This window comes from Trichosurus vulpecula, chromosome 7 (genome assembly GCF_011100635.1).
Source record: "Trichosurus vulpecula isolate mTriVul1 chromosome 7, mTriVul1.pri, whole genome shotgun sequence".
Taxonomy (NCBI): Eukaryota; Metazoa; Chordata; class Mammalia; order Diprotodontia; family Phalangeridae; genus Trichosurus; species Trichosurus vulpecula.
The window spans coordinates 115,702,991-115,730,914 of NC_050579.1; positions in this window are offsets into that span (position 1 = coordinate 115,702,991).

Genomic DNA, 27,924 nt, shown 5'->3' on the forward strand with positions numbered 1-27,924 from the left:
CTGGAGTCAGGAAGACTCACCTTTCTGAGCTCCAATCTGGCCTCAGACACTTACTAGCTGTGCGACCCTGTGCAAGTTATTTAACCCTCTTTACCTCAGCTACCTCATCTGTAAAATGAGCTGGAGAAGGAAATGGCAAACCACACCAGTATCTGCTAAGAAAACCCCAGATAAGGTCAGAAAGAGCTGGACACTACTCAGCAACGATAACAACATAAGAGGCAATAAAACTGGCCTTCTTCTCTAATGTAATGATGACTTAGAAAGTCTCAAAGGATCAACAAAGTTACCGATTGAGACCATTAGTGGCTCTGTCAAAGTTGTAGCCTACAAAATAAACCCAGAGAAAGCAACAACATTTTTGTATAAAAATAACAAAAATCCAAGAGGTGCAATAGAAAGAGAGATAGCTAAAGTATGTGTGAAATATTTTGGAATAAACCAATGAAACAAAGGGTATGTACAGTTTTGTAGTCCTTTGGGTATGGTTCCAAATTGCCCTCCAGAATGGTTGGATCAGTTCACAATTCCATCATTAGCATCCCAGTTTTCCCACATCCCCTCCAACATTTATCATTTTCCTTTTCTGTCATATTAGCCAATCTGATAGGTATGAGGCGGTACCTCAGCATTGTTTTAATGTGCATTTCTGTAATCAATAGTGATTTAGAGCATTTTTTCATATGACTGTAGATACCTTTGATTTCTTCATCTGAAAACTGCCTACTCATATACTTTGACCATTATATGATTGATTTTACTGATTTTTCTCTTTCTTTTTTTCATCTAATAGAGATAAATATTGTCTTATACTTGTGGTAAAAAAAAACAAGTTTACTAGAGAAATGTTGGGTGGTATATGACTAGGTAGCAATTTCTTTTGAAAAATAATATGAGTTTTATTGGACCATAAGTTCAATATGAGTCACCGTCATGATAAAGAAGTCTCCAAAGATAACGTATCTTGGGATGAATTAAGATAGGCAGGGTATTCAGGACTAGAAGACTGACAATACATGGTCAGACATTATTAGTCCTGGGTAACAGATTTCAGGACATTGATGTACTAAAGTTTGTCTAGGAGAGGTTGACCAGGATGATGAGAGGATGAGAAGAAATGTCATCTAAGTAAAACCTGCAGAAACTGTGGTTTACAGCCTGGAGAAATCAAGAGTTAGGGAAGACAAAGGTCAATGACTATATGTTTGAAGGGTTGTCCTACAAAAGAGGGTTTGGGCTTGTTTTTCTTTGACTCCATGGGTAGAACAAAAAATAACTAGACATTGTGGAGAGGCAAATTTAAGCTTCATGTAAGGAAAAAAATAATATCCTAACAATTGGAGCTGAAAAAGGTTGTCTTGGAAGAAAATGGGTATCCTATCAATAGAGGTCTTCAAACAAATACACTTGGGTGAATTATAGAGAGAATTCTTTTTCAGGTATGAGTTGGACCAACTCTGAAATATCTGAAATATACAAGAAAAGCAGGGAATAGTTGTATACTTCTGTCTTTGTAGGAAGATTTTTCTAGGCTGGGAACAACCTAATACTCAACAGGTACTCAATAAATATCCAATAGAATGGAAAATCCTTGAGAGTACAGATTGCTTTTAATTTTTTGTATCCATGGTGCTTTATGGTTAGTAGACACTTGATAAATTTTTAATGGTATTGGAGTTAAGATTGTGACTTTGAGGGTCATTCCAAACTGAGTGAATTATCTTTTCTCTTTTTCTTTTCAAAATTTCAGTAGTTTCTAATCTCCTTAATGTGTGTATTATCTGACTGGGTATGATGACACATGTCCATGATCTTTGTTACTGGGGGAGCCCAAAGCTGGTGGACTGCTTGAGCAAGAGTTCTGAGCTTCAGTAAGGCTAAAGCTGATTAGGTTTCTGCATTAAGTCTGACCTTAATATGGTGAACCCTTTGGAGTAAAAGGCCACCAGGCTGCCTAGGCAAACTAGTCTAGGTCAGAAAAAAAAGCAGGTTCCAACTTTCATACAGATCAGCATTCAGTCTGTGCTATGTGTAGTCTGTACTTGCAGCCTGAGCAAGATAGAGATTAAATCTGGGTGGGGAGGGGCAGAAGTGTGTATTACCTCTATACTCCATTTTGCAATCAATACGTGCCTTCACATCCTATGTGATTCTTGGTCTTGTTTTCCATAAATCCTGATATCCAAGATCTCAGATATCATATATTCCATCATGTACCTGAAAAAAAAATTCCCCCAACAACCTACCCAATGACCAAGTCATCCAGCCTTTGCTTGGAAATCTTTAGTAGGCAGGAACTTACTTCCTCCTGAGGCGGGCCATTTCACTTTTGAAAAGCCCTAATTGTTAGGAAAATTTTCTTCATATCAAGCTCAAATCTATCTCTGAAATTTCTACCTATTATTCATAGTTCTGACCTCTGGTTCTAAGTAAAAGAAGCCTAATCTTTCTTCCACATGACAGACATTCAAACATGTGATGCCAGCTGTCACGTTTTTTTCAAGTCTTTTCTCCATGCCAAACATCTTTAGTTTCTTCAACATAATAATATTCCAGACTATCTACGCCCACTAAATATTCTTCAGCTTTGCCCATGTTCTTCTTAAAATATGGTGCCTGTAAATGAATACTATGCTTCAGATATGTTTTTTTTTACCTCATGATCATTATCTCACTAGTCCTCTCATAATCCAGCTTTTTGACTCCCATATCACATTATTAATCTATATAGGATTAGAGTCCACTAAAAATCTCTCAACTTTCTCTGAATAACTTCCATTTACCCTGCCTCCAACATATACTTGTGAACTTTATATTATTTATCCAAACGTAAGACTTTATGTTCATCTCTATTGTTTTATTTTAGTGAATCTGATCTGATATTCTAGTCCAGGGGTCAGCAAACAATGAACCAAGGGTCAAATCCAGTCATTGCTTTTTTTGAGGGGTAGGAATATCATCTGTGAACTCAGAATGCTTTTTACAGTCATTGCTTTTTTTGAGGGGTAGGGATATCATCTGTGAACTCAGAATGCTTTTTACAATTTAAAATGAAGTTTTATTGTTTTGGCCAAAGGGCCATAGTTTGCCATTCTCTGTTCTAGTTTACCAAGGCATTTTTGAAACTCAGTCACCCATTTCAACATGGGACAGAATAGGAATTATCCCTCTAAGTTTTGTGTTACCTACAAATTTTATAAACACACTATCTCTGTCTTTATCTGAATCCTTGGTAATAATATTTAATAATACAGGACCAGGGAGATCTGGTGCCCCAGAACATCAATGTAAATACTATCTTAATTTGGACATTCTTGTCAAGTTTTCAATAGAATTTCTCTATGTTATCTCATTAAAAAAATATTGGCATATAAACTTGAACTATTAGTGTTATCAACATGAACATTATATGGGAGATGGCCAATGGCCTTGTATGGGGGAAAAATTTCTTGTTGCCTTTAAGCATACAATGAAACCAACTCTTAACAATTCGTTCATCTTCCTTCCATTTAACTATAACCTTTTTATGTCTTCTGGTTTCATTTGTAGCCATAATGTCAATATATGGATATGCTTCATTTCCTCCAGTAGGGAGGAACTTTGCAATTGGATAAAGATATCACATTAAGAGTAACTAAAAGTAAATTATTGTTCATTGATTACCAAAAATTTGTGTGACTCTAAGTACCTTCTATCAGCTGTTCTGCCACTCCACCATCACTGTGAATGTAGAAAGGGGCTCTAGGAGTGAAAGCTCCTTTCTAATTTTATTTATTTTACTGGTCAGCATGGGCCAAGAATTCAATTAATCACCTTCTAGGCATCTTACTGGTGATGATTTTTTCTGTAATTGGCCAATCTTTTTCTCAGACATTAAATACGGTCAGTTACTAGTACTGAACTTGGAGTCTTTCTATCTTGGTAGATACTTGCCAAGAATCTGACTCCCTTATCCTACCATTAAGAAATTGAGAGAAAAAAAGAGTGATATAATTCCCAAATCACCAAACTCTTCTGGAACTGTAAGTCTAATGCCAGAGTTTTTATTCCTTTGGAACAACTTTTGAGAATCTAAAGCCACTTCCATGCCACAATGATGCATTGTACATGATGTTTGTCTTCCTTCTATCCTTCTTTCCTTCATTTGTTTGTTTGTTCATTCCTTCCCTCCTTCCTCCCTTCTTTTTCTCCTTTCCATTCTTTTCTTTTCTTCTCCTCTTTTCTCTCTTAACTTGTCTTATTGAATAATTATTCTTAAATTAATTTACATTATGCCTATCCCTTATATACAACATTAAAATTGCCCAATTTATACCATATGGCTGAATGAGTGGCCCTTTAAGGTAGTCTAGCTACATATGTATACATTTTATAGACAGACCCTGTAGATGGACAGAGATGTGGGCTTGGAACTGAAAATGAAGAAATAATCAGACCGAATTGCACTTGGGAAATTGCGCATCACTTTCAATGATCCCAATCTTCCTGCTGCAGCAAAAGTCCATCTTTTCAACCATGATATTCTTCTAGTGATGCCATATGGCTAGAACATTGTGCTATCTGAAAAGTCAAAATTGTAGGTAACCCAAAGTGTGATGGAAGGATGAATGGTCAGAGTAAGGAAGCTATGGCATGTTACGAACAGTAGTTTCTGTGCAGAAAAAATTGTATAGATGTCAAGTTCAAGGGGACATGTTTACTTTTAAAAGAAGGTGGGCCATATAGCAAGAGTGAAAGATAACAGCTGGACAGACCAGGTGCTGCAATAGTACTCACAAAATATAGAAACAACCAGAGGAAAGGATCACATGCATTTGGTTGACCTCCTATGGCAGATTTATGGAAAAATATGGGAGCAAATAGCACAGAATTAGAAAGTTTAGAAAGGTCATTGTATATACCACTGGAGGAAGGACTAGCCACACTGAGATCAAATATCCATGCTTTGTTTCAGGCAAACCAGATTACTAGTTCCTTAAACTTAACATGCCGTTGTTGGGAGGATTGAATGAGATAACATCTATAGAGAACTTTACAAAATTTACAGCACTATATAAATATAAATTATCATCCTTACCACTATTATAGCATCTGCGTATAATTGCACAGGACATCCACAATGTCTAATTTTCTTTCTCCTCATTTCATCCTTTCAAAATATTTATTTTCTTTCAAGGCGTAGCTCAGCATGATGTCATAGATAGAAGAATGGATTTGCAGTCAGGATAACTTGGGTTCTAATATCACCTCAGACACTTACAAAGTGTGTGATCCTGGGCAAATCACTGAACATTTCTGAACCTGCTTCTTCATCTGTCAAATGGGGTATTAGTGTATCTACCTTATAAAGTTATGGAGAGAATCAAACAAGACAATGTTTGCCTTGAAAACCATTAAGGAATATATAAATGTTAGTGATTATTATTATTGTAATATCTACCAGTGAATCGATTCAATTCAATAAACATTTATTAAGCCTTTACTATGTGCCAGGCAGGCACCATTATTATCTCCTCCTCATAGCCTTCTCTGATCCCACTCAGTTGAAATTGTTACCCCCCCCAAAATTTCCTACATAACTTATCTTGCTTCCATAATTCCCTATCTTATATTATTCACGTGTATACTTGTCTTTGCTAGATACTCTACGCTTATTGAGGCTGGGAGCTATTTCGTTTTGTTTTCTTCCAGAGCTTGTACACTGAAAACCTTTAATCAACTTTTGTCGAATTGAATTATTAAAATATGCTTCCTCTCATAGAATGCCTAGCAGTAGAAAGAAATCACTTAGGTAGTCATTTCTAATATGTTCAATAGTTCTGGAAAAAAGTAAACCGAAATCAAATGAGAGCAAAAAGTATCATTTCACTAGCGAACATTTCATCATATTGAGGGATCAGGATTCCTTCTTCCCCATCCCCAAGTCAAACAATTCTTCCATATTTGGAAGATTGTTTACAATGCACATAGCTCAGTTTCCAGGGCATGCTAGTTTAACACTTGGTACAATAACTGCATACATGCAACGGGTTCAGCCACACGTGTCAGAGACTCCAAACCTTCCGTCATTACCCAGGAGAGGAACCAATCGGTTACTAAGCCCTTCAAAACTCCTGGGAGACATCAATTAAAAAAGACACGCCACATATAAAATTATAATTATATAGCTCCCAGTAGTGTCATTCTGAAAGACAATACGGCCATTTAACATTTTGGAAGGCCTTGCCCAGACAGCATTCCTTGGAACATCCTGTGCTTGCCTGCCCTCAGTCTCTAAGGTCTTCCAACTTAAAAAAAATCCTATAACTCTGTGATTCTGTGGACTTCTTGGAGTGGAAGCCAAGTCTTCTTATTGTTTATAATGAATCTTCTCAGGAACCCAGACTGTTGATGTCAAAAGCTTAACCAAATAAACATTAGCCAAACAAAGCATCCAGAGGTTATTCCCCACCATTTGCTTCCCCCAACACCATCTTTTTTTTTTAAGTAATGTAAAAGACAAGGATTGAAATCACTGTCATGGACTCAAAAGGGACAGAAATAAGCTTTTGGGATGAGAATTAACAGGGTATAGTGGAAATAGCTCTGGTGTAGGAGTCAGAAGAAGTAGGTTTGTGATGGTTCACCACTCAATAAGCATTTATTAAATGCCAACTATGTGCCAAGTTGGAGCAGCTAGGTGGCACAGAGGTTAGAGTGTTGGGCCTGGAGTCAGGAACACGTCTTCCTGAGTTCAAATCAGGCCTCAGACACTTACTAGCTATTTGACCCTGGGAAAGTCATTTAACCTTGTTTTCCTCAGTTTTCTCATCTGTAAAATGAACTGGAGAAGGAAATTGCAAACCATTCCAGCATCTGCCAAAAGAAAAAAAAAAACCCCAAATGGGCTGATGAAGAGTCAGACACGACTGAAAATGACTGAACAACTGAATAATGTACCAAGCACTGTGCTAGGTACTGAGGATAAAAATACAAAGATAAAACAATTCCGGCCTTCAAAGAGCATATTTTATCAAGGAATGATAACAAGTACATATATGTGTATATGTTTATGGATATACATATACACATATACATATATATGTATAAATAAAATAAGTACAAAGTGATGGGGGTGGGGAGAAAGAGGCATTCACAGAGGCAGAGTCAAGAAAGGTTTGTAGAAGGTGATCCTTGAACTGAGTCTTAAAGGAAACTAGGCATTCTAAGAAGTATAGGTGAGGGAGGCAGTATACTCCAGGCAAGCATGGAGATAGGAAATGGAGTTTCATGTATAAGAAACAAAATCCTATTTGACTAGATTTTGGAACACATGAAAAGAGATGATCCATAATAAAATTACAAAGGTTTCAACCACCCCCACTTATTAACCATGTGACTTCACTTGTCTGGGCCTCAGTTTCCTCCACTGTGAAATAAAAAGGTTGAATAATCTGACCTCAAAATTCTTTACAATTCCATGATTTAGTGTGCTCTTCTTTTTCATTTGTATATTTCTCTTGGAGATTATGTGCTTATTTGCACAGGTTGCAATAAATAGTGTAAATTTCTACTACAATCAGACTTTTAAACAGACTAGTTTATAAATAGTAGCAAAAATAGAGAAAGTATTGGCTTGAGAGTCTGAAGACCTGGAGTGATCCTGCATCCTGAAGATGTCTAAAGGATCATACTGAGTGGGTTTTTTGTATATGCAAGAGCACTTTATTCGTGGATCTATAGAAGGCTTTTTAAAAAAAATACTGGAACTGTGATTTCATTAGTATAGAGAACTCTTTCTGAATGAGGAAAGTTAATGCTGATTAGTATCTGCTTTGAAACTTATGGTCTCAGACAGCTGTCTGTTTAATATCTATTAAGGAATATTGGATGGGAAATGGGGTAGATAATGGAACTGTCTGATGAGGAAAAAAGGTCTGCTAGTTATGAATCCCTATTTTGGGGCATAACTCAGGTCAATGAAAGGAACCTAGATTGACAGCTGTCTTCATATGTACAATTTATGACAGGTATAGGAGAATGTAAGGTTTTTTTTTTAAAAGATTTTACAGAGAAGTCACAGAATTAACTGAAGGTCATAAAAGTTCTTTTTATTAAAATGAATTAGGCAGTAAAGTGGGATTTTTCCTGGACAATGGTAAATGTTGAAACTTTGAATAGAGAACTAACCACAGAAGCAAATTGTAGGAGAAATGAAATCATCGTGGTTGGTTAATTATGGAGCACTTTTAAGCTAATATGTGGGTAATACTTTTAGTATAACTTTTTCAACTTTTTACTTAAGAATATTAATAAGATGTAAATTAAGTGTGATGCATGAAATTATAATTGTGCCCAGATCTTGGCATGAGCTTTGGAACATACTTGGAACAATGTGACATTTGTGTTACATGTTCAATTAATTTTTCCATGTAAATAGCGACCCTCAATTTCATTCCATTGGGCGAGATGTCTCTCTTCTCCATTTGCGTAACTTGACCACCAATGGCTGTCAAAGGGAATTGCTGAAAAAAGAAAGCTACATTAGATGAGGTGATGGGAATTGGTCTCAACATTCTCCCATTAGCAGGTAACATAGCACGGATTCCTTAGCAGTTCAGCAAATGTTCTAGAGCATTTGAGTTCACACTAAATTGTTTGGATCTCATTCGGAAATACCCTCTCAGGCTCCAAGTGCTATGGAATACTTGGAATAATTTTTATCAAGTCAAGTGTTCGCTTTTCCATTCACATGCATAAAATAGTTGATGCTTGGAAATTATTTTGAGGTTTGCTCAAATTCCTTTATTTGAGCCTCACAACAACCTTGGGATGTGGGTAATACATATATCATTATTACCATCTTAACAAATGCAGAAACTCAGGCTCAAAGTGATTAAGTGATTCACTCCAGGTCTTAAAGTTTGTTATTGCCAGTGGGAGGATCTGAACCCACGTCTTCCATATCTTCCATATTCCAAATTCAGGATAATAGCTATTATAATACTTTCTTACTCCAAAGCATCTGGCAAAAAATGTCCTTATAACCCAAACACACAATGATTTTAATGATATACAAGATTTTACCTTATCTGGAAGGTGTTCTTAACCATGAACTTGTTTTTCAAAAAAATATTTTGATAACTATTTCAATACAATCAGTTTCCTTTGTAATTATATATATTTTATTTTATGCAGTTTAAAATATTATTCTGAAAAGGGGTTCATAGGTTTCACCAGACTGCCAAAGGGCTCCAAGACACAAAGGAAGGTTAAGAACTCTCACTTTATCTTGTCTTCCAGAAAAAAATAAAATCATATTTGTTTGTTTAGATATTGTTAATTCTCCTATAGGGGTGTGGCCTTATATACAGAAGATGGTAATTTATGAATTTTAATTTTACAAATTAATTTATTCAGCAAACATCTTAAGTTCTTATTGTGTATAATTTTTTTCCCTAGCTGCTGGGAAATATACAATATTAACATAAGAGACAGTGCCTGTCTTGATGTAGTTTACAACTGAGTAGATTTAAGGAGCACCAGGAAAACCTCTCCCATCCCTCAAACAGTACCCTGCTCAACAGTTTTACAGTGTCTCAAATTCCACCATTATGAGATTCATTCCTCATTGATTTCTTTTCTTTTTTTTCTTTAATATATTTAGTTTTCAGCATTGATTTTCACAAGAGTTTGAATTACAAATTTTCTCCCCATTTCTACCATTCCCCCCCACTCCAAGATGGCATATATTCTGGTTGCCCTGTTCCCCAGTCAGCCCTCCCTTTTGTCACCCCACTCCCCTCCCATCCCCTTTTCCCTTCCTTTCTTGTAGGGCAAGATAAATATCTACGCCCCATTGCCTGTGTATCTTATTTTCTAGTTGCGTGCAAAAACTTTTTTTTGTTTTTGAACGTCTGTTTTTAAAACTTTGAGTTCCAAATTCTCTCCCCTCCCTCCCACCCTCCCCAGGAAGTCAAGCAACTCAACATAGGCCACATGTGTATCGTTATGTATAACCCTTCCACAATACTCATGTTGTGAAAGACTAACTATATTTTGCTCCTTCCTAACATATCCCCCTTTATTGAATTTTCTCCCTTGACCTTGTCCCCTTTCGAAAGTGTTTGTTTCTGATTACCTCCTCCCCCATCTGCCCTCCCTTCTATCATCCCCCCCCCCTTTTTATCTTCTTCCTTCTTCTTTCCTGTAGGGTAAGATACCCAGTTGAGTATGTATGGTATTCCCTCCTCAGTTCAAATCTGATGAGAGCAAGATTCACTCATTCCCCCCTCACCTGCCTTCTCTTCTCTTCCTACAGAACTGCTTTTTCTTGCCACTTTTATGCGAGATAATTTACCCCATTCTATCTCTCCCTGTCTCCTTCTCTCACTATATTCCTCTCTCATCCTTTAATTTGATTTTATTTCTTTTAGGTATCTTCCCTTCATCTTCAACTCACCCTGTGTCCTCTCTCTCTCTCTCTCTCTCTCTCTCTCTCTCTCTCTCTCTCTCTCTCTCTCTGTGTATATATGTATGTATATATATGTATATATGTATATATACACACATACATATATACATACATATACACTCATATATACATATATGTACATAAACACACACACACACACACACACACACACACACACACATATATATATATATATATATATGCATATTCCCTTTATCTACCCTAATACTAAGGTCTCATGAATCATACACATCATCTTTCCATGTAGGAATGTAAACAAAACAGTTCAACTTCAGTAAGTCCCTTGCAATTTCTTTTTCTTGTTCTTTTTCTTGGTTACCTTTTCACGCTTCTCTTGATTCTTGTGTTTGAAAGTCAAATTTTCTATCCAGCTCTGGTCTTTTCACTGAGAAAGCTTGAAAGTCCTCTATTTTATTGAAAATCCATATTTTGCCTTGGAGCATGATACTCAGTTTTGCTGGGTAGGTGATTCTTGGTTTTAATCCTAGCTCCATTGATCTCTGGAATATCTTATTCCAAGCCCTTCGATCTCTTAATGTAGAAGCTGCTAGATCTTGTGTTATTCTGATTATGTTTCCACAATACTCAAATTGTTTCTTTCTGGCTGCTTGCAGTATTTTCTCCTTGATCTGGGAGCTCTGGAATTTGGCAACAATATTCCTGGGAGATTTCTTTTTGGGATCTATTTGAGGAGGTGATTTGTGGATTCTTTCAATTTCTATTTTGCCCTGTGGCTCTAGAATATCCGGGCAGTTCTTGATAATTTCTTGAAAGATGATATCTAGGCTCTTTTTTTGATCATGGCTTTCAGGTAGTCCAATAATTTTAAAATTCTCTCTCCTGGGTCTATTTTCCAGGTCAGTGGTTTTTCCAATGAGGTATTTCACATTGTCTTCCATTTTTTAATTCCTTTGTTTCTGTTTTATAATATCTTGATTTCTCATCAAGTCACTAGCTTCCACTTGCTCCAATCTCATTCCTCATTGTTAAATGTTACTCTCCTACTTTAATTCACAGGCAGCTAGTTGTCACAATCAATAGAACATTTAGCTTGTAGTTAGGAAGACCTGAGTTCAAATCCAGCCTGAAACACTTCCTAGCTCTGTCAGTTAACTGCTGACTGACTCAGCTTCCTGAAATATGAAATGGGGATAATAGGAGCATCTACCTCTCTGCGGCATGAGGATTAAAATGGATATTTGTAAAGTGCTTCCCTTCCTTTCCATTTCCTTCCCCCCTCAAACATTCTTAAACTAGCCTGTGAACATGAGACAACCTGAGATGGGAATTTCAAGTGACTGAATGAGGAGATTCCTTCAACATTCCATCATGTGCTGCACGTGTACTTCTGGGACTTTTCCATGTGTCATGACATCAGTTCCTAAGTGAACATTGCTTTTGGATGGCAACTACAGTCAGACCAAAAGAACAAAGCTAGGATTCTATTTTGAAGCTGTGTTTGGCCTCAGATTTTTTTTTCACAGTGCTTTAAAGACATTATATATACTAACTTGACATACTCAACTACACGGTCCTCCACTGACATTTTCTTTATCTTATGCCAAAGTAGCCTTATTTCTCTTTCCACTGACCCTTTCGTTTAGGATCTTGACATCTCTTCCCAGAAAAAAGGCTGATGTGGAAATTTGGCTCAAGTGAAGTATACATTCTTTCAGGGAAGAGGAACTAGCTTTGGTGCAATGTATTGGCTTCTAACAGTTCAGATGTAAATTTGGAATCATATCAGAAGTGTCACTAATCTTTATCCTCTGTTCCTGGTAGTTCCTGGGCCCTGAGGATAGCTTTGTAAGAAAGGAAGGAAAAGTGCTGGTTTTATATGTAAACCTATGTGTCCCTTAAAGCTACTAGCTCTGTGTCTTGTGTACAAAATAGGTGCTCAATAAAGATTTGTTGAATTAATGAATGATCTGTGGTATAAGCATTACAGAAGAGGTTGGTTCTGAATGTGAGAATTTTAGGGTGGTGAGGTTAAGACAGGCAAAACACTGTTGGATGAGACACACAACATGGCAAGAAAATAGAATATGGATCAATTCACCTGATAATATAGCATGATAGGCTTTTAAGAACATGCTCAGGTTAACAGGATGATGGTACGTAAAGAATATCAAATATTTACATAAGGTTGAAAATTGAACAGGTCTTGTGAGGTACTTGAAATGATTAAGATGCAGCAATGATCATTTTTACAAGCCTTTTAACAACAAGGGAAAATATTCAGAGACTATTCGCAAGAGGCCAACTTTAAAGAATATACCTGAATAAAACGAAAGAAAAGATTAGCTCTAAACATTTTTTTTAATCGACCTGTCCTGGTGCCAAGATGTGAGCAACCAATGAGACAAGTGATGAATTACAGGGATGACCCTGGGAAAAGTTGCAAGGTAAATAAAATTGTCTTGGCCTTCTGTCTATTTTCCTTATTAATTCTACACTACCATCCTGCCATGGCCTCCCATATATCACCAATGCCTTGATGCTCACTTCCAGGTCCCCTTGCCCCAACTCTGTTGTCTTTGACAGTGTATTGAACTTTCCCTTTTTCATTATCAAAATCTGCCTTCTCTGTCTAATGCATAAAGCCAGTTTGTATATATGTGTATACTTTAATTAGCTTAAAGTTTCAGTAAGATTTTTGGAACACCCTGTGTATGTGTGCATATGAATAGCATACACATATGCATGTATACATATATGTCCTACATGCACACATGCATATGCAATGCACATATAAATATATATCAATACATATATGCCTATATACATACCCATCTTCATATATATATACACACATAATGCACACATTGATTCATACACATACAAAGGCACCCATAAATACATATGTGCACATATACATACTAGCAGCAATGTGACAGAAATGCATATGTACACACATATACATACACACATATGCCTATATGTGTATATGTTAACACACATAAGCTTTAATAGCTTAAAACATCATCGAGATTTTTTGCATACTCTGTATATATGCATGCATATTTGTATATGTACACAATATGTATTTGTATGTAATGAACATGCATAATGACATATGTATCCAGGGGTAGGGAACCTATGGCCTCAAGGCCACATGTGGCCCTCTAGGTCCTCAAGTGCAGCCCTTTGACTGAATCCAAACTTCACAGAACAAATCCCCTTAATGAAAGGATTTGTTCTGTAAAACTTGGACTCAGCCAAAAGTCCACACCCAAGGACCTAGAAGGCCACAGGTTCCCCACCTCTGAACACATACACATTGATATTACACATATGCATAATACATACATACATATTTACATATTTATCAACATCAATGTGAGGGTATATGTATGTGTGTATATACACACATGACACACATATAATACACATATAGTACACATATACATGCATGTTACACTTGACTTTAAGAAAGGTCCAATAGGGAGGAAACCTTTAGAAAATTGCATTCTGGCTTGGAATCTTCATCATAAAATGTTCACAGTCTTTGATACATGACATTATACAGAAGTTCCTGGAAGTTCTCCTTCTCTGAAAACTACCCCCAATCTCAGTCATAGGGAATGTGATGGTCTTTTTCCTTAATGTTTTTCTTTTTGACAGGGCATTTATAAGTATACAGTTATCCCTTCCACATCACCACTTTACCCTTTGCAGTTCTGATATATTGCAGGTCAACATAAGAAGTTAAATGGGAATTTTGGCAGAGTTTTGTGGAAGTCTCAGATGACACAAAGGCTAGTAGACAACATAGAAAAACTTTAGAAATTCACAAATGTATAAAATATATCTATAGTGTTGTATAATATCAGCATATTTTGTCTTTTAATACGATAATAATTGAGGCTTCTCTGGTATGAAGGAAGGGCCAAAAAATGTTATATGGATTTTCTAGACTACACAGGTGCCACTCCCCTAACCCATGATGTGGAAGGGATAACTGTATTAGAAACTGAGGGTCAGTCTATCCTTTTATCAGGGGAAGGACAGGACTGGAGAACTCAGGTGGAGAGCCTGGCAGGGAGTTGGGGGCTCCAATCCTTCTCCTAAGAGACAATGGATTTGGTCAGGTGAAGAGCAGGTTGTTCTCTCTCTAAGCAGAAAGCTTGGGGGCTCAGAGGTTTGGAGAGCTGAGTGTTGCTTTGCATATTCAGAATGAATGAGTAATTTAACTTTTGCAAGTATTTAGTTTCTCATTCTGTCATAGCTATGTTTATCTCAAACGCCTTGTCTTTTTGGTAAATGGTTCTTTCCTAGGCAATTAAAAATACTCTTCAATTATATGGCTTTGGAATAGAAGTTTTAAATGTTTAAAGTTTTTATTATTCCATTTCAAATCAAAAAAGTTATAACATTATACTCCTACTCCTCTGCTGAACCCCCTTAACTTTGTCCAAAATTTAAAGTAGTTATTCTCCAAAGAGTTATCATTAGTTTCCTGGGAGCTCTCTGACAGCACTAACAGGGAGCCCACCACCAAAGTGGGAGAAGCCCAGGCTGTACTGGAGCCATATCCAACTAGATTGTGAAAGTCAGTTGTTAAATTTTCCACAGCAGCATTTATGGCTTGGAAATTGGTAAAAGCTACAAATCAGACCTTACTTGTTTTGTTTATTGTCTATATTTTAAAAAGTGATGAATGTTAATAATGAAGATTAAACTTAAAAGTTTATTAAGAATATTTTTGGAGGGGGGAGCTGATTGTTAAACATTCACACACATATGTCTGTAGAAGTCCTTTGCAACTTTGCAAAGCTAGTACCATGGACTCTATAGTTGTCCTTGGTTCCCTATTAGTACCAATCAACAAAAAGAAATATAACGAGAAAGTGGTTATTAAGTACTAACAACGTGCTAGGTGTTGAACTAAGCATAAGCACCTGAATTGAGGGGGGACTCAACTAACCAACTCCTTACTCTTCAGGATTCTCAGAAATTAGTGTCTTCTCTGACACAATAGATTTCTGGGTTTTGAAAAAATAATATTTTAAAAATGATCTCTAATATCCCTTCTAGCACTAATAATCCATTCTCCAATCATGGATCTCTTTTGCTTTGAGTCTATATCCACACTTTATGAGCACTGCTGTTGTTTCTTTTACCAGGCTAACAAGAATATACATTAGTTCATAGCAAAAGACATTTGATTAAATAGCATAGCAAAGTAAATGACAAGGAAAGTTCCTCCCTATGCTCAAAGGGGTATATGCCACCACAGATTCCCTTATCATTGGTGAGAAAGGATAAATGTAATGGGGAAGCACATGGCCAACTCACAGTAAAGCAGTGTGGTGGAGTGGAATGGACACTGACTTTGGAAGACCTGGCTTCAAATCCTGACTCGGATATTTACCTTAGTGATTCTGGGCAAGTCATTTAACCACACTGTGCCTCATTTCTTCTTCTATAAAATGAGGGGGAATGGTCTCTGAGGTCTTTTTCGGTTCTAAATCTATGAACCTTGACTCAAAAGTGGCTATCTAGATCACCATTCCAGTGATAAGGAACCAACTCCTTTCTAAGTCACTGTTGGTTGAGAACGAACCTCCAAACCTGAAAAAGTTCGAGAAAAAAATTAACAAGTCATTTGGCAGCAGAAATAGAGCTGGAAAAAGGTCTAGATCCCCTCCCATTCCTCTTTGAGGTTTACATTAGAGTTTAAATAAGGGTGTAAGGACAAGTAGCTGGTTGGCCAGCAAGTAAAAGTTAGGTAGTTTCCAGAAAACAGTAGTTCCCAGGTAAGACTGCTTGAGAATAAAATTTGAGCAAAGCCAAAATACAAGCTATTGGGGAACCCAAAACAAGACCTATGTAAGGAAGTGTACCCAAAACTGGGGTGGACCCAAAACATTCCTTGCCACCATCTTGGCTTCACTGAGGTCAGCATGACATCCTTGTTTTAAACAATATCTAGTCATATAAAGACAGATTCAAACAGTATAATAATTAGTAAGGTTTTCAAAACACTATAATATTTTTCCATTTTTGGATAACTAAGTGTTGGGAAGATTTTCCTTATACACTGATCAAAAATTTTTCTCTCTACAGCTTCCATCTGCTGCTCCTAGCTCTGCTTTCTAAGGTGAGATAGGATAAATCTAATCCCTTTTCATAGTGAGAGCTTATTAAATACTTCATAACTATGGAGTCTGCCTTAATTCTTTAATTCTGTAAACATTCTTAGTTCCTGCAGCTTATCCTCACATGGCATGTTCTTTCTTGTCTTCTCAAGGTCTACATTGTCTTTATCTTCATTATCTTCATCTTTTAGACTGAGAGACATAGAGTTCTGATCTGTTCATGGTCAAGCTGGGATTGAGGTCTTCTGACAAAGTCATTTAGCTTTACCCCCTATACCACCAGCACAAATTCTTATTTTTGCATGCAAATAGCTGCATCCAAAGAATTATATCCAAAATAGCTTGTTTACTTAATAGGTTACAAACTTTCTCAAATCAGTCCCAATTGTTGACAGTAAGAACTGTTTAGAGAGCCCTTTTTAAAGATAGGATAATGTAAAAATAAAGGTCATCCTGTCTGAATGTTCACAGTGTTAAAATTACTGGAGTCTGAATGGGTGAGGTTTTATGATAAAGCCAATTTCCTCCAATTTAATTTAATTTTGTTATACAGAAGCTTAAGGAATTCCCAGGAGAGAAACTCCTTTAATCAATACAAATTAGCAAGTGTCTTTTAATTTATTAACTTAGAGAGCTGTCTGAGGGCATTAACAGGTTAAATGACTTGCCCAGGGTCATATACTATTTGTCAGAGGAGAGACTTGAGTCTGGATCTTTGTGATGTCAAGACTGGCTCTTTATCTGTCGTGTCATGTTGACTTTGCTAAATAATTGGGCTAAAGTACGGTAACAATTGCATGAATAGTTGTATCTATCTCTATAACCAATTATATGGTATTTTTGGTTTTGCTTTGTTTTTGTTTTTTTGCTGCTACTGTTACCTTCCTCATTATGGTTTTTCCTGGTTAATGTTTGGTGTTTAATGCATTTCCCTTTCTCAAATGTTGTTTGTCTTAATTTTTGAAGAGGACCAATGACATCATAGTGTAATGTCTTGACTTGTGCATGAATTGGACTTAAGTGAGGCAGAGTTGCACAAAATTGACTCTCTCTTCCAGAGTCTTCAAAATCCAGTGACAAGACAAAAGTCAGGATGGCTGGCAGTCTCGTGGGATGAAGTGGATGACCTTGGTGCCTTTGATGTTTGACTAAGCTCTAAGCACTTCATAGTACCTGCTTCAGGCTCTTTCATAGCTGTTGCAATAAATTGTTCTCATCTGCCCAGTCCACTAGGGGAAGTCTTCAATACTTGGGGTATCGAGTCCTCTACATCACCAACAGGTTTGAGGCCTGTTGGTTACCCTTGACCTGGTTTTGTTGAGATGATTTTCCTGAGTGTGTCCACTGCTCATGCTACAGCTTCTTGGAGCCACAGGTGAGAATTGAGTACCAGGTAGATACCAAAGCTGTATGAGCAGCCCTGAAAAGGGCTCAGCAAGCACTTGTACCAGAGGTACTAGTCCTCCTAGAACACTCCATACACCCCATTTCTCAAATTAGTATGTATTTCTGAAATGCACATCAAATGATGGGAGCAGTCAATTATGAATCAAGGAGGCCATGCATTACTTTCTTTTTTTTAAAGCTTCCTTATCAGTCTCAACAACATGACTCCCTGGAGACTACAATTTTGAATCAAGGGGTGCCCTCTTTGAAATACTGGCAATTACTGGCATCCATGAGATATATTGTTCTGGCTAAGGGCAGGGAGAAGGGTGACATTCTGCTTTCCTACTCGGATAGCTAGAAGTTAACTGAGTATTACCTGTTAAATACATTGCAAAAGGTGACTAAGCAGGATGTTTCATAACAACACAATCAGTATGCTATAAATCAGAACATTAAAAGTATAGCAGAGAGGTCCAAACAAAGACTGAAGAGAAAATGTGAGGAAGATCACTGTCAGCCCAGAGAGCACTGGGTAAGATTTCATAAAAGATGATTGTTCTTGATTTAGGCTTAAAAAGAGTACAAATGGCAGAAGGGATCAACTTAAGTAATTGGTGATGCTGAGAGGAAAAGCCCTGAAGATGGGAGCAAACAGGATTGTAACAAGAAATAATAATAATAATAATGATAGCATTTACATAGTGCTTTAAATTTTGCAAATTGCTTTATAAATATAATTCTATTTTATCCTTACACCAATGCTAGGGGGTAGGTACATTTTAGAGATGAGGAAACTGAGGCCAAGTGATTTGCCCAGGGTGTCATAGCTACTAAGTGTCTGAGGTCATATTTGAACTCAGGTCTTCTCGACTCCTGGCCCAGGGCTCTATCCATCGTCCCCTAGCAATAAACCATAGAACAATTTACTAGAATGTAAGCAAGGAAATAACATATGACATGTATAAAGTTGTTATAGTTGGGACCCAGTAGTGAGTGGCATTGGATAACAAAATAAAGAGTTTACATTTTATTCAACATGTAACATTGTATTTTAGAGACACAAAATTTTAGAATTGGAAGATATCACAGGTGCTTTTTTGTCCAACTAATGTTGAAAAAGGATCATTTCTCTAAAAATACCAGACAAGTGGTCCTTTGGCCTCTACTTAAAGGCCTCAAATAAAAGTGAATTCACTACCTTTTGAAAAAAATCAGTTCCATTTCTGGAGTGCTCTAATTATCAGGAATTTTTTTTCTCATATCTTTGCATTAAAATGTGTGATTTTCATCCTGTACTCCTAGTCTTTTCCTCACAGGCCAAGCAGAGCAAATTTAATCCTTGCTCCATATGAGAATTCTTCAAATACTTGAAGACAGCTATATATACTCTATCCTGTTTTTGCTCTTGGAACAAAACATTTCCAATCCCTTCAAGAAAATATTCCTATGTTATGAACCTGAGGCCCCTTTTGGATATACACTCCAGATTGTCAATATCTTTGCTAAAATATGGCACACAGAACTAAATATTTTACTTTGGATATGGTCTGACCAGAGCAGAATACAGTGTGACTATTTATAAAGTGTTTTAAAGTATAGGGAGAGATACTACTTCCTGGAGCCATGATGGACTAACCAGTAAATCACCATGATTCTCCCATATTCACCACCAAGCAACCATAAAATAGCACCCAAGAACAAATCCTAGGACAGCAAAACCAGCGAAAGGTGAAACATTCTTTTGGCCCAAGAAACTTGGAGGAATGGCAAGGAAGGTCCACCTCACTTGGGTGAAAGGGGAACTCAGTCCAGAAGAGGAAGTGTTCCCAATAAGCCAGCAGCAAGCCCTACCTCAGCAATCCAGCAGGAGATCCTGAGCCCCAGAGTGGTGGAGCAGGCAAAGGCCAACACCAGGAGCCTCTATGTGCCTTAGCATAGCCAGGGGAACCAGCAGACTCCAGCTCCAAGAACCACCACATGCTTCAGCACAGCTTAGAACAAACAGTCATCCTCCAGAAGCCAGACCTCCATGTGCTTCAGCACAGCCCCAGGAAAACATCAGTGCAGCACCAGGTAAACAGCCAGGGCCTGCAGCTACTGGCACAAGAAGCCTGAGACAGTGCTTCTTCTACCCTGGAAGCAGAGCTCAAATTTAAAAGAAAGGAAAAGGCCAAAATAAAAAAAAAAAGATGAGCAAACAACAACAACAACAACAAATAATCTGACCATAGAAAGTTATTATTGTGACAGGGAAGACCAAGACACAAACTCAGAAGAGGGCAACAATGTGAAAACACCTATGGGCAAAATCCCAAAGAAAAACAGAAAGTGGTCTCAAGCCCAGAAAAAACTCATGGAAGAGGTCAAAAAAGAGCTTAAAAATCATATAAGATAAGTAGAATAAAAATGGGGGAAAGAAATGAGAGTGATGCAAGAAAATTATGTAAAAGAGTCAACAGCTTGGAAAACTGCTTAAAAAGTAGAATTAGCCAAATGGAAAGGGAGAAACAAAAATCCACTAAAGAAAACAACTCCTTAAAGAGCACGATTGGCCATATGGAAAAGAAAGTATGAAAGCTAATTGAGAAAAACAACACCTTAAAAGTTAGAATCGGGCAAGTGGAAGCTAATGACTCTGTGAAACATCAAGAAATCAATCAAACAAATTCAAAAGAAGGAAAAAATAGAAGAAAATGTAAAATACCTCAGGGGAAAAACAACTGACCTGGGAAATAGATCCAGGAAAGACAATATAAGAAACACTGGACTATGTCAAAGCCATAATCAAAAGGAGGACCTTGACAGCATGTTTCAAGAAATTATTGGGGAAAACTCCCCTGATGTCCTGGAACCAGAGGGCAAAATAGGCACTGAAAGAATCCATTATTACCTCAGGAAAGAGATCCCCAAATAAAAACTCCAAGGAACATTATAGTCAAATTTCAGAACTCTCAGGTTAAGGAAAAAGGATCTGGCATGTGGCCAGAAAGAAACAGTTCAGATATCAGGGAGCCACAATTAGGATTATACAGGACCAAGCAGCTGTAACATTAAAGGATCAAAGGTCATGGAACATGATATTCCAGAAAGTAAAGGAGCTAGGATTACAATCAGGAATCATTTACCTGGCAAAATTAAGCAGAATATATCAAGGGAGAAAATGGTCATTCAATGAAATAGAAGGATTTCAAACTTTCATAAGGAGAAGACCAGAAATAAACCAAAATTTTAACTTCCAATATCAAGATCCAAGAGAAGCATAAACAGGTAAAAAGAGAAAAGAAAATATAAGAGATTCAATAGAGCTAAACCGTTTATAGTACGTGATACTTGTAATTCTTAAAAAAATTTACCACTAATAGTACAACTAGAAGGAATATACATAGAGGGTATGGGTATAGGGTAAACTTGAGGGAATGACATAAAAAAATTAAGGGATGAGAAAGAGTAGTACAATGGTTGCAGAAGGAAGGGAGAGGTAGAACAGGGTAAATCATTCCAAATGAAAAGATGCAAAAGACCTATTACAGTGGAGGGGAAGATGAGAGTGTAGGTGATGATCATCACTTGAACCTTACTCTCATCAGTATTGGCTCAAAGAGGGAATAACATACATGATTATTAAAATGTAAAAATTGATCTTGCCCAACAAGGAAGTAGGAAGGGAGGAGATCAAGGAAAGGGGGAAGGGGAGAAGACTGACTGAAGAAAGGGCAGATCAGGGGAGGTGGTAGACAGAAGTAGAACACTGATGAGGAGAAAGAGGGTGAAAGGAAAGAGAAGACAAACAGGAGGAAGAATAGGATGGAGGGAAATACACAGATACTAATCATAATTGTGAATGTGAATGGAATGAACTCTTTCATAAAACAAGTGGATGGCAGAGTAGATTACCTAGTGTTTCATAAATCCGAAGACCCCAGCTTTTGGGATAAGAACTCACTATTTGCCAAAAAACTTCTGGGAAAACTGGAAAACAATAGGATAGAAATTAGGTATAAGCCAATACCTCACACTGGGTGCCAACATAAGGTCAAAACGGGTGCATGTTCAGACATAAAGGGTGACACCTTAAACTATTTAGAAGAGCAAAGAATAGTTTACCTGTCAGATCTGTGAGAGGGGAAGAATCCTTGACCAAACAAGAAAGAGCATTATAAAATATAAAATAGATAATTTTGATTATATTAAATTAAAAAGCTTTTGTCCAAACAAAACCAAGATTAGAAGGAAAGAAGAAAGCTAGGAAAAAATGTTAATAACAAGTATCTCTGACAAAGGTCTCATTTTTCAAATATGTAGAGAACTGAGTCAAATTTATAAGAATACAAGCCATTCCCCAATTGATAAATGGTCAAAGGATAGGAACAGGCAGTTTTCAAATGAAGAAATCAAAGCCATCTTTAGGCATATGAAGAAGTGTTCTAAATCACTTTTGATTAGAGAAATGAAAATTAAAACAATTCTGATATACCGCTTTACACCTAGCAGATTGACTAATATGACAAAGAAAGAAAAATGAGGATATGGGAAAATTAGGATAATAATGCATTGTTGTGGAGTTGTGAACTGATCCAACCATTCTGGAGAGTGTATCTGTAAGGTAAGTGTCACAATATTGATGTGACTATGAATATGCCTGTATACTTCTGTATAGAAGAATATGAGACTCTCCATGCTGAAAGCATAAGAAGTAAAACATTTATTCAGACACCAGAGTATCAAATCTCAAAACCAATAACTCCAATTTGAAATAGCAGCAACTATCCACAAACCAGTAAGTCCACATCACTATAAAAGCAAGGAAATTAAAACACAATGTCACAGCAGGGAGCCAAGCCATTCTATAACCTTCTCCTCTGCTGTTGCCTTTCTGTAAACGCTCACAGATCCTAGTTATCTGCTTGCCTGTATCCTTTCTTCCCAAAAGTCCTGACAGCTTCAAGTTCTAAGACAGCTTGCAGTTCTCTGTGCTCTTGTAATTCTGAGAGCTTAAGGCTACCCTCAGAGTATATATACCCCTTTTTAGGGTCCCAGGGCTTCACACCTCTCATGACCTAATTAGCAAAAAGGTATGGGCCTTCCTATAAACAAGATTCCCCTAATCAAGCTTCCCTTAACTAGCTCCACCTAAAGCCCATTAAGGGGATTAATGGTCAGGGAAGATCTTTAATCACATTAACATCACAGAGAGCAATTTGGAACTATGGCCAAAGGGCAACCAAAGTATGCATACTCTTTGATCCAGCAATAACACTACCAGGTCTGTATCCCAAGGAGATCACAAAAAAGGGAAAACCACCTACATGTACAAGAATAATAGCAACCCTTTCCATAGTTGCAAAATATGGGAAATTGAGGGGGATGCTCATCAACTGGGGAATGGCTGAAGAAGCTGTATGAAGAAGCTGAATGTAATGTAATACTATTGCACAATAAGGAATGATGAACAGATAGATTTCAGGAAAACATGGGAAGACTTTACAAACTGATGCAAAGTGAAATGAGCAGAACCAAGAAAATATTATACACAGTATCAGCAACATTTTGTGATGATCAACTATGAATGACCCCTCTTCTCAGCAACACAATGATCAAAGACAAGTACAAAGGACTCATGAAGGAAAAAGCTATCCATATCTAGAGACAGAACTAATGGAATGTGAATGCATACCAAAGCGTATTTTTCTCACTTTATCATTTCTTGTGTTTTTTTCTTTTTGATCTCTTTCTTCTTTCACAACTGTTCCTAATATGGAAATATGTTCTACATGATAACTCATGTTTAAACTATATCAAACTGCCTACCATTTTTAGAAAAGGGGAGGGGAGGGAGGGAGGAAGAAATATGTGGAACTCAAAATCTTGAAAAACTAATGCTAAAAATTTTCTTGATATTTAAATGAGGAAAACATAAACTATTATTTACAATATTAAAAACCCAAAAAAATAATGTATAGGGAGCAGGGGACCTACTTAATATTTATGAATAGTGTGGTGACATAATCAGGGTAGCACATTAGGAGGATCACTTAGGAAATAGTATGAAGGATAAATGGAAACTGGCAACAACTTGAGAAAAAAATATTACTTAGAGTACTCTTATGATTGTCTAATGAAAAAATATGAGGGCCTCTCAAAACTGCACAAGGTAGAACCAGTAGGGACCTTAGAAATGATCTTGTCTAATACTTTCAAACCAGCCAATACATTCATTCTTTGCAGATTTATTAAATTCACAAACATATTGATTTTGGCTTAAAATTTAAAATGGGTTTGTAGTTTTATTTTCACAAATGATAATTTTTACAAATAATTTTCAGCAAAAATGAGATTCTATTGGGTCTATGTTTATGGACTTTTAGGATTGATTTTTTTTTATTAATGTGTATAAAGAACTTGAAACTAATAATTTAATAGTGGAAAGACCACAGGTCTGGGTGAGAGAACACTTGGGCCCTAGTTTTAGCTGTCTCTTACTAGCTGTGTAGTGATGTTTTGGGTCCCACTTTACATATCTATAAAATGAGGGTGTTGGGCTTGGTCTTTCAAACACCTTCAGTTCTTAAAAAAAAGAGTTGATTCTCTGATTCTAAGTGGCAAGCAGAAGAAGCTTGTTTACCTTTATGAAGCCCCCTATCATGATTGTCTTCATGTTTAAATATGGCAGCTGAGTTTAGCAGGAAGTGCAGTAAATGACAGGCTATTTGTCACTGTCTGTTAGTCCATTTGTTCTTGCTCCCAGACTTGCATGGGGTGGTGGGGGACAGCACCAGATAAACTGTTAGCATCATACCACCTAGCTTTAAATATGGCAAAACATCATAAATCACTCCCTCTAGAGAAGAACTGTGCAAAGCTTATTTTGTTCAAGGCAGGTGGTGACTAATCATCCCTTAGCCTGTCTTCCCTCATGAAAAGGTTGTCAAGGCACTGACAAGCTGCCAAGTCCTCCTAACTCTTCATTATCTACAGCTGAGGAGGGAGGGAGCTGCCCCTGCTGAGATCAGATGGGGAGTGGAAGCAGTGGAGGAAAAAGGACTTCCATTTCCTTATTCCAGAGCCTTCCTTCCTTAAGTAATGCCCTAAGCATATTCTTCACATAGTGTAACATCCACAGAAAAGCCACCTTTGCTACTCAGAAATTAATAATAACCTCATTGCAGGGCTTTAAAAAAATTCATGCCTCCCCTGCCTTTTCATTTTTATCCTGGTGTAGAGAAAAAGTGATCATTAAAATATAAAAGTCACTGACCTAATGTCTAGTCTACAGATGGAGCCTCTCTGTGTGTGTGTGTGCACACACATGCATGTGTGAAGCCCTGTTTGATCAGGTAATGCAGGAACACATCCTGTAGAATCTCTTACTGTTGGGTGTTTTTAGGGAGATAAGGAAGTCAGGGAAGTTCATCTGTGACTATCTTGTCCTTTGAGTTGGTGGCCCTATCATTCCTCCCCTACAACTTGGCCCTCCCTAGTTTTACATTCAGATGCTAGGAAAATCAGAGATGTAGCTGTTATTGGTTATAATGTTTCTTTCTCTCTAAAGCTATCTTGTGTAAGTGAAAAATCAGGGAATTGTACATATAAGCCTTAGGATAGCTAGACGGTGCAGTGGATAGAGCATCTGGTGTGAAATCAGAAAGACTCAGCTTCATGAGTTCAAATCTGCCCTCAGACACTTAATAGGTGTCTGACCCTAGGCAAGTCACTTAACCCTGTTGGCCTCAGTTTCCTCATCTGTAAAATGAGCTGAAGAAGGAATCATCAAACCACTCCAGTATTTGCCAAGAAAACCCCAAACAGGATCACAAAGAATTAGAAACAATTCAAAAATAACATGTAAGCCTTTTTTGGTTTAGGGAACTAGTAGAATCCTACCCTAGATGTGGAAAAGATCACAGGGCTTATCTAAACCTACCTGTGATCTCTCTAGCTGGAAATACTGCCAACCTTCCTAACAGAACTTTGTACTTTTTAAAAAATACCTATCACATATTTCCTTGTACAGTGAGGCTGAGGCTTTTCACTAGCCAGGCTATAGCACCAAAGCATTTTGAATTTTCTGCTGACATATTTACAATAAAGACAGAAATTTGGACTGGATAGGTAAAGAATAATGACCATGTCTCTTTACCCTACATTTTGTTCTGGTTCAAATTCATTTGTAGCTAGTGAGTTAAATTGTCAGAGTCCTAAAAATGTCATTATTTGTACAAAGGGTTTTGATCTCTGGCTCAAATACAAGGGTTGAAAGAAAAAAAAAACGAAAGACCTGATTTTATCCTGGAGGCACTCTGCCTAATTTTTGTTAGCTAGGCCTGGTGGCTTTGAGCTATAAGCCTGCCTCATCAGGGGGAGATGTTAGCCACTCTATCTTAGTAGACTAAAGTTGAGATGACTAGTATGGCTGGCACCAAAGAGATGAGCAAGACCAACAGAAATACCATGCCCAGAAAGATATACACAACTTGGAATATCCATTGGCCATTGCAGCCCCCTTCTTTCATTGGTAGGTTTGTTTCAGGGTCTCCATTTTAGAGACAGACCAAAGACAGCCATGCTTCATTCCCCTCCTGACTGATTTCACCACCATACTTTAGCAGCCTTCTCACCTTGGAACTTTTCTCACCCTGGAATACCCCTCTGCCATGCAAGGCCCTTTCTCTCATTGTTTTCTCCTGGGGCCTCTATACTGGAGAAGACCTCCAGACTAGTAATGCTTCATGCTCCTCTCAGCTATGCTTCTGATTTTCTGGTTCTTAGTACTCTCCCCATTCTCCCTTCAGCTTTTCAGCTCCCTTTTATGTGTTGTATTCCTCTCATTAAAATATAAGCTGCTTGAGGGCAGGGGAAGTCTTTCTTTTTGCCTGTTGATGTTCTTGTTCCCAGAGCTTAGCACAGTGCCTGCCAGTGAACATTTAATAAATGTTTGTTGTTCATATGCTAATGAGGAGTGTGTTCTTGGAACAATGTGCCAAGTAAGGAGGAAGCCTAGGTTGCTCTCAAATAGCCTATATAAGAGTCCTATAGCATCAGAGGTATGAGATGCTGCTCCAAAGTGTTTTCCACACATGTAGGTTGCTCATCCCTATGTATGCTCACTCCTCTTACTTAGAGTATGTATATTCATGAGAATGTGAGCTGACTGTATGAGGCAAATTTCCTATAATACATCTTAATAGGTCCTTTCATCCAGTTTCTTTGTTCTGAGCTACTTGTGTCTTCTGACTAGAGAAAAATAAAAATGTTGTTCAGGGCTTGCAAACTATTGTTTTGAGTGACTGGACCCATAACTTACTCTGAATCTTAGATAGCTGTAATGGTGGGTGCGAGTACCACAGGTATAACAATTATATATGCTTCTATATAAATGTAACAGTTTCCCTACTAAACTACAATCTCTTTTAGGACAGGAACTATATTTTATTCCTCTTCATATAATAGCACAATTCTCTGATCAGGATAAGTGCTCAATAAATTGTCAAATAAAGAATGGACTTGGAAAAGTAATTTTATCCTTGTAGACCTGAGCTAACTACAAAATGAAGGGTTTAGAGTAAGGATCTCTGCCTTTTAATGTTCTATGATTCTATGAAGGCCTTGTTAAGGAAAAAAAAACTAAGGACAACAAAAACAAACAATAACCCCTGGTTCGGGGCAAAAGCTCATAATCCTAAATCATTCTCAGTCTGCCATTGATCTAAATATTCTTATTTTTGTCACTCTACCCTCTTACCCAAATGTTACATCTATATGTTGATTCCTCCAGCCTCTTATACTAGTGAAATCCTAGATTCATTTAATTCAGATCCTACCTAACAACATTTCTGAGAAGTTTAGTAACGATGAAGGCATTCTAAATTGGGAACCACAAGTGTGAGAACAAAAACAGTTGTTCCCAGTGCTATATTAGAATTTTGTCTTTGTCATATCTGGTATCTTGGGGTGTGCCTCTCT